Source organism: Triticum aestivum, chromosome 5D (genome assembly GCF_018294505.1).
Source record: "Triticum aestivum cultivar Chinese Spring chromosome 5D, IWGSC CS RefSeq v2.1, whole genome shotgun sequence".
In the NCBI taxonomy this organism is placed as follows: Eukaryota; Viridiplantae; Streptophyta; class Magnoliopsida; order Poales; family Poaceae; genus Triticum; species Triticum aestivum.
The window spans coordinates 569,311,438-569,327,796 of record NC_057808.1 but is presented as its reverse complement, the minus strand read 5'-3'; positions in this window follow the sequence as shown (position 1 = coordinate 569,327,796).

Genomic DNA, 16,359 nt, shown 5'->3' with positions numbered 1-16,359 from the left:
AAAAGAAAAGAGAGAAGTCTCTCCAGCGTCGTACGCGGATAGGCCAGACACGTTTCAGCCTTATAATAGGTGCAGTGTCAGCAAATGGAGACGGTAAACGTAGCTCTGGAGTTGATGACCTCGCTCGCAATGAACCACCATCCTAGGTGCTTGCTTTAACTTCGCGGTGTCATATGTGGTTGCATGTTCCATATGGTGTCTAGCTTGTATTCGAAAGGCCGAAGTCGGTCTTTATTAAGATAAGGAAAGATATTTTTTACATGAACCACCATCCCGTGAGCACCAGAAGTCAAATAGCTAGTCAGGGCACTGGCCGAGCCAGTGACAAGCCCAGCAAAGAGAGGCATCACCTGGAAGCCAACTAAAAAGCCGTGATGGTGACGAAGCAGCCAGCCCCCCACCAGGCTCTCAGGTCCTAGATGATCATGCTCACCACTCCAGCCAGATGTCTAGCTTGTATTGCTTCCAATTTGGTTAAATTGCATCTGCTTAGCTTACACATTATACCTTTGAATATGACATGCCTTTCTGTTTTTGGTACATACTAGTACATCTGTGTATTAACCATGTTCTTACATCAAACTAATGTTCTTGTGTATCCCTCATCAATCACTTATGATGAGGCAGTCAGGCAAGTGGATTACTCCTCATTTAAAGAATGCAGCGTCAGCCTTCCGACATGATTCTCAAGAAACAGCAAGGCTAGATGAAGATAGTGAACGTAGCTCTGTAGTTGATTACCGCATTTTCCCTACACTAGCATTGCAGGTGCTTGCTCTAACTTGGCAGCATGATATCTGGTTGCATGTTGCATATGGTGTCTAGATTGTAATTCTTCCAATCTGGTTAAACTGCATGTGCTATTCTGCTTAGCTTATACATTATACCTGTTAATGTGACATGCCTTCCTGTATTTAGTACATAGTACATCTGTCTATTAAGCATGTCCTTACATAAAACTATTGTTTTTTTTGTATCCCGCATCAATCAATATGATGAGACACCTTTAGTATATGCAGTGCGATATTAGTTGCATCTTTCATATGATTTATAGCATGCGCTGCTTCTAATTTGTTGAAATTCCATTTATGATGGGACGCTTTTAACTTGGCAGAGTCATATTGGTTGCATCTTTCATGTGGTGTCTAGCTTGCATTGCTTCTTATTTGTTGGAATGGTTTCTTCTTAGTTTACACAAACAGTTGTGAACATGCCATGCCATCCTATTTTTCGTACATATTCCATCCTGGTATCATGTGTTTGCCTTACATCAAAGTAGTGATTGTCAGTATCATGCATGAATGAGTTCTGAAGAGAGAATTTTATTGCTTTTTCTTGTCGGTTTTACTTGACAATTCAAAATCAATAAAGCGAAAGGAAGTTAGCAAGGCAGCGGATAAAGGTGCTCCTTCCAAACGGAGGGCCTCTACAGTTTCTACTCCTCCATCCCCCCAAGATGATTTCCAAGACAACACATGCATAGACACTCAACGTAGATGTGTTTATGATGAGCACGTCTCCCCTAGTGCACCATCACCGGTGCTCCCTCTAACTTGGCAATGTTATATGTGGTTGCATGTTATGTGTGATGTCTAGCTTGTATTGCTTCTAATTTTGTTGAATTCCATCTGCTTACTTTACACATTATACTTGAATAAGACACGTGTTCCTGTTTCTAGAATATACAATATCTGTCTATCACACCATGTTCTTACATCAAATTACTATTGTTGTGTAACCTGCAACAATCACTTATCATAAGACACGTTTGACTTTGGAGTGTGATATAGGTTACATCTCGCATTCTTTTCTAGCTTGTACTACTAATTTGTTGAAATGGCACTTATGACGAGACAGTTTTAACTTGGTAGAGTGATATTCGTTGCATCTTTCATATGGTGTCTAGCTTTCATTGCTTCTAATTTGTTGAAATGCCTTCTCCTTAGTTTACACATCATAAGCTGTGAATATGCAATGGCACTAATGACGAGAGACCTCTAACTTGGTAGTGTGATGTTGTTTGCATCTTGCATATGATTTATTTCTTGTACTGCTTCACATTTGTTTAAACGCCATTTATGATGAGACACTGTTAACTTGGCATAGTGATATTTGTAGCATCTTTCATATGGTGTCTACCTTCCATTGCATTGCTTCTAATTTAGTGAAATGTCTTCTGCTTAGTTTACACATCATAGTTCTGGTTATCTCTTCCGTCCTGTTTTTCGTACATATTACATCCTCCTATCATGTGGTTGTCTAACATCAAAGTTCAGTTCGTCTGTATCATGCATCAATTTGTTCTGAAGAACTAAATTGTTATTCGTTTTTCTTGTCGGCTTGACTTAACATGGCACAGAGAAAGAGGAAGAAACACAGAATGGCAGGGAATGGGAACCGGAAGAATCATGTAGATTCTGCTGGTACTGATGGTGCAATAGAAGGTCAAAGTCCAGCGGAAAATTCTACAAATAGGGTATCCCATGCTACACGAGTTGCAGAAAAAGCCAAACAGAAACAAATAGCTGCCACCAAACAAGCAGAGACAGCCCTAGTTCTTGCAACACCTTCCACAGTACTACCAGCTGCACGAGTTACTCATGCGTCAACTGAGCTAGCAGCACGTTCCCAAGCTCCCTTGCCACCTGACACAACTTCCCAAGCACTCTTGACACAAGACGAGTTGGCAAGATCAGATGAACCTTGTGAGCTTCAACAGCAAGAAGGTAGTTGCTGGAGTCAAGTTACAGTTGCATGCTTCTTTATATGTTGTCTCACAGTTTGATGTACACTAACACTTCCTATGTTCGTTGTTGGACTAGCACCTAGGTGCAAGAGGAAACAAACATCAGGGATAATGCTCGATAGGTTAACTAAATCTAGAGGAGGAAGAATGGAGATCCGTTTTGAGGCAGGTTTAAAAAGGCCACGTGATGCTACAGAGTCAGCCAAGTTAGTATCAGAGGCAGCGGTTGCCGTTAGGTGTCATGTATGTATCCTCCCAACATGGATTCAGTACAGGAATGACAAAGACGAAATCCAGTTCAACACCTTCCTCGACCATTTATCTGTAAGTATGGTTATGTATGAAAACTAGTAATATCGTCTTGCTCTGTCCCATACTTTCTAGGTTGCTGATAATGAGACTCCCATAATTTTCAACAGATGAGGTTCAAGTTGGATAGCCAAGATGATGCAACCAGACAAGCTTGCACCCATGTTTTCAAGTCTACTCTGCGACAGTATCGGTATAACTTGAGGAAAACTCACTTTGAAGGCAAGGCTAACAGTGAACTTTCCCAAACATCTCCAGTGGAAAATATATCGGATGAAGACTGGAGGGGCCTCGTTAAACACTGGTCCGATCCGAAGATCAGGTACATTATATATATGTGATCAGATCACATGTTGAAGTCCTATTTACGCATGTGCCACACAAATCTATCTTCTTGTAGGTGAACTGTTCAAAGAACAAGGCCAACCGTACGAAAGTGAAATTCCAACAGACGACAGGATCTTGTAGCTATATTGCACACTGCAAGGCTCCTGTAATTAGCTGCTATTTCACTCTTTTTGTTGTACCATATTATCAGATCTATATGTTGGAAATATGCCCTAGAGGCAATAATAAAATGGTTATTATTATATTTCCTTGTTCATGATAATTGTCTATTGTTCATGCTATAATTGTGTTATCCGGAAATCGTAATACATGTATGAATACATAGACCACTACATGTCCCTAGTGAGCCTCTAGTTGACTAGCTCGTTGATCAACAGATAGTCATGGTTTCCTGACTATGGACATTGGATGTCATTGATAACGGGATCACATCATTAGGAGAATGATGTGATGGACAAGACCCAATCCTAAGCATGGCACAAATATCGTGTAGTTCGTTTGCTAGAGCTTTTCCAATGTCAAGTATCATTTACTTAGACCATGAGGTCGTGTAACTCCCGGATGCCGTAGGAGTGCTTTGGGTGTACCAAACGTCACAACGTAACTGGGTGACTATAAAGGTACACTACAGGTATCTCTGAAAGTGTCTGTTGGGTTGACACGGATCGAGACTGGGATTTGTCACTCCGTATGACGGAGAGGTATCTCTGGCCCACTCGGTAATGCATCATCATAATGAGCTCAAAGTGACCAAGTGGTTGGTCACGGGATCATGCATTACGGTACGAGTAAAGGGACTTGCCGGTAACAAGATTGAACGAGGTATTGGGATATTGACGATCGAATCTCGGGCAAGTAACGTACCGATTGATAAAGGGAATTGTATACGGGATTGATTGAATCCTCGACATCGTGGTTCATCCGATGAGATCATCGTGGAACATGTGAGAGCCAACATGGGTATCCAGATCCCACTGTTGGTTATTGACCGGACAGTCGTCTCGGTCATGTCTGCATGTCTTCCGAACCCATAGGGTCTACACACTTAAGGTTCGGTGACGCTAGGATTATAGAGATATTAGTATGCGGTAACCCAAAAGTTGTTCGGAGTCCTGGATGAGATCCCGGACATCACGAGGAGTTCCGGAGTGGTCCGGAGGTGAAGAATTATATATAGGAAGTCCAGTTTCGGCCACCGGGAAAGTTTCGGGGGTCACCGGTATTGTACCGGGACCACCGGAAGGGTCCCGGGGGTCCACCGGGTGGGGCCACCTATCCTGGAGGGCCCCATGGGCTGAAGTGGGAGGGGAACCAGCCCCTGGTGGGCTGGTGCGCCCCCCCCCCTTGGGCCTCCCCTGCGCCTATGGTTGGAAACCCTAGGGGTGGGGGCGCCCCCCACTTGGCTTGGGGGGGAAGCCACCCCTTGGCCGCCGCCCCCCTTGGAGATCAGATCTCCTAGGGCCGCCCCCCCCCCAGGGGGCCTATATATAGGAGGGGGGAGGGAGGGCAGCCGCACCACAGCCCCTGGCACCTCCCTCTCCCTCCCGTGACACCTCTCCCTCTCGCTGAGCTTGGCGAAGCCCTGCCGAGATCCCCGCTACTTCCACCACCACGCCGTCGTGCTGCTGGATCTCCATCAACCTCTCCTTCCCCCTTGCTGGATCAAGAAGGAGGAGACGTCTTCCCCAACCGTACGTGTGTTGAACGCGGAGGTGCCGTCCGTTCGGCGCTCGGTCATCGGTGATTTGGATCACGACGAGTACGACTCCATCAACCCCGTTTTCTTGAACGCTTCCGCTCGCGATCTACAAGGGTATGTAGGTGCACTCCTCTCTCTCGTTGCTAGATGACTCCATAGATTGATCTTGGTGATGCGTAGAAAATTTTAAATTTCTTCTACGATCCCCAACAGTGGCATCATGAGCCAGGTTTATGCGTAGTTACTATGCACGAGTAGAACACAAGATTGTTGTGGGCGTAGATCATGTCAATTTACTTGCCGCTACTAGTCTTATCTTGATTTGGCGACATCGTGGGATGAAGCGGCCCGGACCGACCTTACACGTACGCTTACGTGAGACAGGTTCCACCGACTGACATGCACTAGTTGCATAAGGTGGCTAGCGGGTGTCTGTCTCTCCCACTTTAGTCGGATCGGATTCGATGAAAAGGGTCCTTATGAAGGGTAAATAGTAATTGGCATATCACGTTGTGGTTTTACGTAGGTAAGAAACGTTCTTGCTAGAAACCTATAGAAGCCACGTAAAAACATGCAACAACAATTAGAGGACGTCTAACTTGTTTTTGCAGCATATGCCTTGTGATGTGATATGGCCAGAAGATGTGATGAATGATATATGTGATGTATGAGATTGATCATGTTCTTGTAATAGGAATCACGACTTGCATGTCGATGAGTATGACAACCAGCAGGAGCCGTAGGAGTTGTCTTTATTTTTTGTATGACCTGCGTGTCATTGAATAACGCCATGTAAATTACTTTACTTTATTGCTAAACACGTTAGCCGTAGAAGTAGAAGTAATCATTGACGTGACAACTTCATGAAGACACGATGATGGAGATCATGATGATGGAGATCATGGTGTCATGCCGGTGACGAAGATGATCATGGCGCCCCGAAGATGGAGATCAAAAGGTGCAAAATGATATTGGCCATATCATGTCACTATTTGATTGCATGTGATGTTTATCATGTTTTGCTTCTTATTTGCTTAGTACGACGGTAGTAAGTAAGATGATCCCTTATAATAATTTCAACAAAGTGTTCCCCCTAACTGTGCACCACGTGATGATCGGGTGTGATAGATTCTAACGTTCGAATACAACGGGTGTAAGCCAGATTTACACACGCAATACACTTAGGTTGACTTGACGAGCCTAGCATGTACAGACATGGCCTCGGAACACGGAAGACCGAAAGGTCGAGCATGAGTCGTATAGAAGATACGATCAACATGAAGATGTTCACCGATGTTGACTAGTCCGTCTCACGTGATGATCGGACACGGCCTAGTTGACTCGGATCATGTTTCACTTAGATGACTAGAGGGATGTCTATCTGAGTGGGAGTTCATTGAATAATTTGATTAGATGAACTTAATTATCATGAACTTAGTCTAAAATCTTTACAATATGTCTTGTAGATCAAATGGCCCACGTTGCCCTCAACTTCAATGCGTTCCTAGAGAAAACCAAGCTGAAAGATGATGGCAGCAACTATACGGACTGGGTCCGGAACCTGAGGATCATCCTCATAGCTGCCAAGAAAGATTATGTCCTAGAAGCACCGCTAGGTGATGCACCCATCCCAGAGAACCAAGACGTTATGAACGCTTGGCAGTCACGTGCTGATGATTACTCCCTCGTTCAGTGCGGCATGCTTTACAGCTTAGAACCGGGGCTCCAAAAGCGTTTTGAGCAACACGGAGCATATGAGATGTTTGAAGAGCTGAAAATGGTTTTCCAAGCTCATGCCCGGGTCGAGAGATATGAAGTCTCCGACAAGTTCTTCAGTTGTAAGATGTAGGAAAACAGTTCTATCAGTGAGCACATACTCAAAATGTCTGGGTTGCACAACCGCTTGACTCAGCTGGGAGTTAATCTCCCGGATGACGCGGTCATTGATAGAATCCTTCAGTCGCTTCCACCAAGCTACAAGAGCTTTGTGATGAACTTCAATATGCAGGGGATGGAAAAGACCATTCCTGAGGTATATTCAATGCTGAAATCAGCGGAGGTGGAGATCAAAAAGGAACATCAAGTGTTGATGGTGAATAAAACCACTAAGTTCAAGAAAGGCAAGGGTAAGAAGAACTTCAAGAAGAACGGCAAAGGAGTTGGCGCGCCCGGTAAGCCAGTTGCCGGGAAGAAGCCAAAGAATGGACCCAAGCCTGAGACTGAGTGCTTTTATTGCAAGGGAAGTGGTCACTGGAAGCGGAACTGCCCCAAATACTTAGCGGACAAGAAGGCCGGCAACACCGAAGGTATATGTGATATACATGTAATTGATGTGTACCTTACCAGTACTCGTAGTAGCTCCTGGGTATTTGATACCGGTGCGGTTGCTCATATTTGTAACTCAAAACAGGAGCTGCAGAATAAGCGGAGACTGGCGAAGGACGAGGTGACGATGTGCGTCGGGAATGGTTCCAAGGTCGATGTGATCGCCGTCGGCACGCTACCTCTACATTTACCTACGGGATTAGTTTTAAACCTCAATAATTGTTATTTAGTGCCAGCTTTGAGCATGAACATTGTATCTGGATCTCGTTTAATTCGAGATGGCTACTCATTTAAATCCGAGAATAATGGTTGTTCTATTTATATGAGAGATATGTTTTATGGTCATGCCCCGCTAGTCAATGGTTTATTCTTAATGAATCTCGAGCGTGATGTTACACATATTCATAGTGTGAATACCAAAAGAAGTAAAGTTGATAACGATAGTCCCACATACTTGTGGCACTGCCGCCTTGGTCACATTGGTGTCAAGCGCATGAAGAAGCTCCATGCTGATGGACTTTTAGAGTCTCTCGATTATCAATCATTTGACACATGCGAACCATGCCTCATGGGAAAAATGACCAACACTCCGTTCTCCGGAACAATGGAGCAAGCAACCAACTTATTAGAAATCATACATACTAATGTGTGCGGTCCAATGAGTGTTGAGGCTCGCGGTGGCTATCGTTATGTTCTCACTCTCACTGATGACTTGAGTAGATATGGGTATGTCTACCTAATGAAACACAAGTCTGAGACCTTTGAAAAGTTCAAGGAATTTCAGAGTGAGGTTGAGAATCAACGTGACAGGAAAATAAAGTTCTTACGATCAGATCGTGGAGGGGAACATTTGAGTCACGAATTTGGCACACACTTAAGGAAATGTGGAATTGTTTCACAACTCACGCCGCCTGGAACACCTGAGCATAATGGTGTGTCCAAACGACGTAATCGCACTCTATTGGATATGGTGCGATCTATGATGTCTCTTACCGATCTACCGCTATCATTCTAGGGCTATGCTTTAGAGACTGCCGCATTCACTTTAAATAGGGCACCGTCTAAATCCGTTGAGACGACACCGTATGAATTATGGTTTGGGAAGAAACCGAAGCTGTCGTTTCTAAAAGTTTGGGGATGCGATGCTTATGTCAAGAAACTTCAACCTGAAAAGCTCGAACCCAAGTCGGAGAAATGCGTCTTCATAGGATACCCTAAGGAAACCATTGTGTATACCTTCTACCTCAGATCCGAAGGCAAGATCTTTGTTGCCAAGAACGGGTCCTTTCTGGAGAAAGAGTTTCTCTCGAAAGAAATAAGTGGGAGGAAAGTGGAACTTGATGAAGTACTACCTCTTGAACCGGAAAGTAGCGCAGCTCAGGAAAATGTTCCTGTGGTGCATGCACCGACTAGAGAGGAAGTTAATGATGATGATCAAGGTACTTCAGATCAAGCTCCTACTGAACTTCGTAGGTCCACAAGGACACGTTCCACGCCAGAGTGGTACGGCAACCCTGTCTTGGAAATCATGTTGTTAGACAAGGGTGAACCTTCGAACTATGAAGAAGCAATGGCGGGCCCAGATTCCGACAAATGGCTAGAAGCCATGAAATCCGAGATAGGATCCATGTATGAAAACGAAGTATGGACTTTGACTGACTTGCCCGATGATCGGCGAGCCATAGAAAATAAATGGATCTTTAAGAAGAAGACAGACGCGGATGGTAATGTGACCATCTATAAGGCTCGACTTGTCGCTAAGGGTTATCGACAAGTTCAAGGGGTTGACTACGATGAGACTTTCTCACCCGTGGCGAAGCTGAAGTCCGTCCGAATCATGTTAGCAATTGCCGCATTCTATGATTATGAGATATGGCAAATGGACGTCAAAACGGCATTCCTTAACGGCTTTCTTAAGGAAGAATTGTATATGATGCAGCCGGAAGGTTTTGTCGATCCTAAGAATGCTAACAAGGTATGCAAGCTCCAGCGCTCCATCTATGGGCTGGTGCAAGCATCTCGGAGTTGGAACATTCAATTTGATGAGATGATCAAAGCGTTTGGGTTTACACAGACTTATGGAGAAGCCTGTGTTTACAAGAAAGTGAGTGGGAGCTCTGTAGTATTTCTCATATTATATGTGGATGACATACTGTTGATGGGAAATGATATAGAATTCTTGAAAAGTATAGAGGCCTATTTAAATAAGTGTTTTTCAATGAAGGACCTTGGAGAAGCTGCTTATATATTAGGCATCAAGATCTATAGAGATAGGTCAAGACGCCTTATTGGTCTTTCACAAAGTACGTACCTTGACAAGATATTGAAGAAGTTCAATATGGACCAGTCCAAGAAGGGGTTCTTGCCTGTATTGCAAGGTGTGCAATTGAGCACGGCTCAATGCCCGACCACGGCAGAAGATAGAGAAAAGATGAGTGTCGTCCCCTATGCCTCGGCCATAGGGTCTATTATGTATGCCATGTTGTGTACCAGACCTGATGTAAACCTTTCTGTAAGTTTGGTAGGAAGGTACCAAAGTAATCCCGGCATGGAACACTGGACAGCGGTCAAGAATATCCTGAAGTACCTGAAAAGGACTAAGGATATGTTTCTCGTATATGGAGGTGACGAAGAGCTCGTCGTAAAGGGTTACGTCGACGCTAGCTTCGACACAGATCTGGATGACTCTAAGTCACAAACCGGATACGTGTATATTTTGAATGGTGGGGCAGTAAGCTGGTGCAGTTGCAAGCAAAGCGTCGTGGCGGGATCTACATGTGAAGTGGAGTACATGGCGGCCTCAGAGGCAGCACAAGAAGCAATCTGGATGAAGGAGTTCATTACCGACCTAGGGGTGATTCCCAATGCGTCGGGCCCGATGACTCTCTTCTGTGACAACACTGGAGCTATTGCCCTTGCTAAGGAGCCCAGGTTTCACAGGAAGACCAGGCATATCAAGCGTCGCTTCAACTCCATTCGTGAAAATGTTCAAAATGGAGACATAGATATTTGTAAAGTACATACAGACCTGAATGTAGCAGATCCGTTAACTAAACCTCTCCCTAGAGCAAAACATGATCAACACCAGAACTCTATGGGTGTTCGATTCATCACAATGTAACTAGATTATTGACTCTAGTGCAAGTGGGAGATTGTTGGAAATATGCCCTAGAGGCAATAATAAAATGGTTATTATTATAGTTCCTTGTTCATGATAATTGTCTATTGTTCATGCTATAATTGTGTTATCCGGAAATCGTAATACATGTGTGAATACATAGACCACTACATGTCCCTAGTGAGCCTCTAGTTGACTAGCTCGTTGATCAACAGATAGTCATGGTTTCCTGACTATGGACATTGGATGTCATTGATAACGGGATCACATCATTAGGAGAATGATGTGATGGACAAGACCCAATCCTAAGCATAGCACAAAGATCGTGTAGTTCGTTTGCTAGAGCTTTTCCAATGTCAAGTATCATTTCCTTAGACCATGATGTCGTGTAACTCCCGGATGCCGTAGGAGTGCTTTGGGTGTACCAAACGTCACAACGTAACTGGGTGACTATAAAGGTACACTACAGGTATCTCTGAAAGTGTCTGTTGGGTTGACACGGATCGAGACTGGGATTTGTCACTCTGTATGACGGAGAGGTATCTCTGGGCCCACTCGGTAATGCATCATCATAATGAGCTCAAAGTGACCAAGTGGTTGGTCACGGGATCATGCATTACGGTACGAGTAAAGTGACTTGCCGGTAACGAGATTGAACGAGGTATTGGGATACTGATGATCGAATCTCGGGCAAGTAACGTACCGATTGACAAAGGGAATTATATACGGGATTGATTGAATCCTCGACATCGTGGTTCATCCGATGAGATCATCGTGGAACATGTGGGAGCCAACATGGGTATCCAGATCCCGCTGTTGGTTATTGACCGGAGAGTCGTCTCGGTCATGTCTGCATGTCTCCCGAACCCGTAGGGTCTACACACTTAAGGTTCGGTGACGCTAGGGTTGTAGAGATATTAGTATGCGGTAACCCGAAAGTTGTTCGGAGTCCCGGATGAGATCCCGGACGTCACGAGGAGTTCCGGAGTTGTCTGGAGGTGAAGAATTATATATAGGAAGTCCAGTTTCGGCCACCGGGAAAGTTTCGGGGGTCACCGGTATTGTACCGGGACCACCGGAAGGGTCCCGGGGGTCCACCGGGTGGGGCCACCTATCCCGGAGGGCCCCATGGGCTGAAGTGGGAGGGGAACCAGCCCCTGGTGGGCTGGTGCGCCGCCCCCCCCCCCTTGGGCCTCCCCTGCGCCTAGGGTTGGAAACCCTAGGGGTGGGGGCGCCCCCCACTTGGCTTGGGGGGGAAGCCACCCCTTGGCCGCCGCCCCCTTGGAGATCAGATCTCCTAGGGCCGGCGCCCCCCCCCCCCAGGGGGCCTATATATAGGAGGGGGGAGGGAGGGCAGCCGCACCACAGCCCCTGGCGCCTCCCTCTCCCTCCCGTGACACCTCTCCCTCTCGCTGAGCTTGGCGAAGCCCTGCCGAGATCCCCGCTACTTCCACCACCACGCCGTCGTGCTGCTGGATCTCCATCAACCTCTCCTTCCCCCTTGCTGGATCAAGATTGAGGAGACGTCTTCCCCAACCGTACGTGTGTTGAACGCGGAGGTGCCGTCCGTTCGGCGCTCGGTCATCGGTGATTTGGATCACGACGAGTACGACTCCATCAACCCCGTTCTCTTGAACGCTTCCGCTCGCGATCTACAAGGGTATGTAGGTGCACTCCTCTCTCTTGTTGCTAGATGACTCCATAGATTGATCTTGGTGATGCATAGAAAATTTTAAATTTCTTCTACGATCCCCAACACTATATTGACTTGTTCCAAATGCAGAGGAAAGCCCGCAAGGACCAAAAAGTACCTGAACCAAATGCTGTGGAAATCTTCAAGGACTATCACACCAGCAAGAAGAAGGGCATGACTGCACCAGTCAAAGTCGCTGTTGTAAGTCCTTAATCCTCATGCCTTTTAACTACTACTTACTCTGACTTGTGCCTTGAACTGCATGGTTTGCAACCAATGTCTATTACTCTTTTCAATTTTATACACAATTGTCTTAGCGTATCATTGCACCTTACAAGGTTTAAAAGAGAGGAGTGATGTTCCTTTGATCTTGACCTGTAATCTAGTTCCGTGCTGGACTTGCCCACACAACGTTACAATTGCCTGTTTGTCTGTTCTCAGTTGTTTTGTGATATGAATGATGTCATACTATGCTTACCGTATTATAAACTTCGTCTCTTTATCCTTAGCCCTCAATACAATGTGAAGAAATAGACAATACATTAGCGATGGTACATGGTCATATGTTTGGAACCTGGTTTTATTATGTACTTTGCAATAAAATACAACTATTATTTTACATGGGTTCACCAGAATAAGTTCTGTATATAGACCAAAGCTATTTTGTTTGGTTTTGCTGCCTCCTTAATATCTTCTGTTATGGTACTACTTGTTGGGAATCGTAGCATAATTTTAAAATTTTCCTACGCTCACCAAGATGCATCTATGGAGTCTACTAGCAATGAGGGCAAGGGAGTGCATCTACATACCCTTGTAGATCGCGAGCGGAAGCGTTCCAATGAACGTGGATGACGGAGTCGTACTCGCCGTGATCCAAATCACCGATGACCGAGTGCCGAACGGACGGCACCTCCGCGTTCAACACACGTACGGTGCAGCGACGTCTCCTCCTTCTTGATCCAGCAAGGGGGAAGGAGAGGTTGATGGAGATCCAGCAGCACGACGGCGTGGTGGTGGATGTAGCGGGTCTCCGGCAGGGCTTCGCCGAGCTTCTGCGAGAGAGAGAGAGGTGTTGCAGGGGAGGAGGGAGGTGCCCAAGGCTGTAGATTGCTGCCCTCCCTCCCCCCCCCCTTTATATAGGCCCCTGGGGGGGCGCCGGCCCCTGGGAGATGGGATCTCCAAGGGGGGGCGGCCAAGGGGGGAAGGGGTTGCCTTGCCCCCCAAGGCAAGGGGGAAGCCCCCCCACCCTAGGGTTCCCAACCCTAGGCGCATGGGGGAGGCCCATGGGGGGGCGCCCAGCCCACTAGGGGCTGGGTCCCTTCCACTTTCAGCCCACGGGGCCCTCCGGGATAGGTGGCCCCACCCTGTGGTCCTGGTACAATACCGGTAACCCCCGAAACTTTCCCGGTGGCCGAAACTGGACTTCCTATATATAATTCTTCACCTCCGGACCATTCCGGAACCTCTCGTGACATCCGGGATCTCATCCAGGACTCCGAACAACTTTCGGGTTTCCGCATACATATATCTCTACAACCCTAGCGTCACCGAACCTTAAGTGTGTAGACCCTACGGGTTCGGGAGACATGCAGACATGACCGAGACGCCTCTCCGGTCAATAACCAACAGCGGGATCTGGATACCCATGTTGGCTCCCACATGTTCCACGGTGATCTCATCGGATGAACCACGATGTCGAGGATTCAATCAATCCCGTATGCAATTCCCTTTGTCAATCGGTATGTTACTTGCCCGAGATTCGATCGTCGGTATCCCAATACCTTGTTCAATCTCGTTACCGGCAAGTCTCTTTACTCGTACCGCAATGCATGATCCCGTGACTAACGCCTTAGTCACATTGAGCTCATTATGATGATGCATTACCGAGTGGGCCCAGAGATACCTCTCCGTCACACGGAGTGACAAATCCCAGTCTTGATCCGTGCCAACCCAACAGACACTTTCGGAGATACCCGTAGTGCACCTTTATAGTCACCCAGTTACGTTGTGACGTTTGGCACACCCAAAGCACTCCTACGGTATCCGGGAGTTGCACGATCTCATGGTCTAAGGAAAAGATACTTGACATTGGAAAAGCTCTAGCAAACGAAACTACATGATCTTTTATGCTATGCTTAGGATTGGGTCTTGTCCATCACATCATTCTCCTAATGATGTGATCCCGTTATCAATGACATCCAATGTCCATAGTCAGGAAACCATGACTATCTGTTGATCAACGAGCTAGTCAACTAGAGGCTTACTAGGGACACGTTGTGGTCTATGTATTCACACATGTATTACGATTTCCGGATAATACAATTATAGCATGAATAATAGACAATTACCATGAACAAAGAAATATAATAATAACCATTTATTATTGCCTCTAGGGCATATTTCCAACAGTCTCCCACTTGCACTAGAGTCAATAATCTAGTTACATTATGATGAATCGAACACCCATTGCGTCCTGGTGTTGATCATGTTTTGCCCTAGGGAGAGCTTTAGTCAACGGATCTGCTACATTCAGGTCCGTATGTACTTTACAAATATCTATGTCCCCATTTTGAACACTTTCACGAATGGAGTTGAAGCGACGCTTGATATGCCTGGTCTTCCTGTGAAACCTGGGCTCCTTCGCAAGGGCAATAGCTCCAGTGTTGTCACAGAAGAGAGTCATCGGGCCCGACGCATTGGGAATCACCCCTAGGTCGGTAATGAACTCCTTTATCCAGACTGCTTCCTGTGCTGCCTCCGAGGCTGCCATGTACTCCGCTTCACATGTAGATCCCGCCACGACGCTTTTCTTGCAACTGCACCAGCTTACTGCTCCTCCATTCAAAATATACACGTATCCGGTTTGTGACTTCGAGTCATCCAGATCTGTGTCGAAGCTAGCGTCGACGTAACCCTTTACGACGAGCTCTTCGTCACCTCCATAAACGAGAAACATATCCTTAGTCCTCTTCAGGTACTTCAGGATATTCTTGACCGCTGTCCAGTGTTCCATGCCGGGATTACTTTGGTACCTTCCTACCAAACTTACGGCAAGGTTTACATCAGGTCTGGTACACAGCATGGCATACATAATAGACCCTATGGCCGAGGCATAGGGGATGACACTCATCTTTTCTCTATCTTCTGCCGTGGTCGGGCATTGAGCCGTGCTCAACTGCACACCTTGCAATACAGGCAAGAACCCCTTCTTGGACTGATCCATATTGAACTTCTTCAATATCTTGTCAAGGTATGTACTCTGTGAAAGACCAATGAGGCGTCTTGATCTATCTCTATAGATCTTGATGCCTAATATATAAGCAGCTTCTCCAAGGTCCTTCATTGAAAAACACTTATTCAAATAGGCCTTTATACTTTCCAAGAATTCTATATCATTTCCCATGAATAATATGTCATCCACATACAATAAGAGAAATGCTACAGAGCTCCCACTCACTTTCTTGTAAACACAGGCTTCTCCATAAGTCTGTGTAAACCCAAACGCTTTGATCATCTCATCAAAGCGAATGTTCCAACTCCGAGATGCTTGCACCAGCCCATAGATTGAGCGCTGGAGCTTGCATACTTTGTTAGCATTCTTAGGATCGACAAAACCTTCCGGCTGCATCATATACAGCTCTTCCTTAAGGAAGCCGTTAAGGAATGCCGTTTTGACGTCCATCTGCCATATCTCATAATCATAGTATGCGGCAATTGCTAACATGATTCGGACGGACTTCAGCTTCGATACGGGTGAGAAAGTCTCATCGTAGTCAACCCCTTGAACTTGAAGATAACCCTTAGCGACAAGTCGAGCTTTGTAGATGGTCACATTATCATCTGCGTCCGTCTTCTTCTTAAATATCCATTTGTTTTCTATGGCTCGCCGCTCATCGGGCAAGTCAGTCAAAGTCCATACTTTGTTTTCATACATGGATTCTATCTCGGATTTCATGGCTTCTAGCCATTTGTCGGAATCTGGGCCCGCCATCGCTTCTTCATAGTTCGAAGGTTCACCATTGTCTAACAACATTATTTCCAGGACAGGGTTGCCGTACCACTCTGGTGCGGAACGTGTCCTTGTGGACCTACGAAGTTCAGTAACTTGATCCGAAGCTTCA